Genomic DNA, 731 nt, shown 5'->3' with positions numbered 1-731 from the left:
GCCATATACTCTGAGACGGAACATCGTGGAGAACCAGGGGAATCTCAGTAAATGCTACCGAAACTGTTGCTAACACCAGCAGGACTGAAACTGAGAGTAGCAAGAGTGATTAAATAGCTACGAGAAAATTAAAAAAGACATTTAGGCTTTATATAAAACAGGGATCCAAGAGGCATAGGCGTCACCTACTGGAAACCAAAATAAAAGTGCCTTCTTTGCAGCAGGTTAAAGAGAGACCTTTATATAATATACCTTCTTTCTGGAAAAAACAACAGAATACACTTCCATTAATGCCCAGTGGAGAAATAGTCCATTAAACACCAAGGTGACAACCATGAACAACCAAGGTGACAAGGAATCTCAGAAAGAAAGAGAAAAATCTCCAGAAAATAAGCTTACAGACATAGAAATATGCAACTTAAATGACAGAGAAATCAGGATGGTAATTCTGAAAAAACTCAATGAGATCCAAAGCAACTCAAATCAACAATTTTAGGAATTGAAAAAACACCTAGATGAGCAGAGCGAGTTCATAGCAAGGAGATCAAAACCCTCTAAAAGAACCAAATAGAACTTCTAGAGATGAAGAACACACTGCAAGAGCTGAAAAATGAAATGACAAGCTTGGGAAATAGAGCCGAACAAATGGAAGAAAGTGATCAGTGATATCGAAGACAGAAATGTAGAAATAAATCAGAAGGAAGAAGAGAGAAACCAAAGAATGAAAAATA

The sequence above is a fragment of the Pteropus alecto genome, unplaced genomic scaffold (assembly GCF_000325575.1).
Source record: "Pteropus alecto unplaced genomic scaffold, ASM32557v1 scaffold405, whole genome shotgun sequence".
Taxonomy (NCBI): domain Eukaryota; kingdom Metazoa; phylum Chordata; class Mammalia; order Chiroptera; family Pteropodidae; genus Pteropus; species Pteropus alecto.
Note: the sequence above shows the minus strand (reverse complement) of the source record.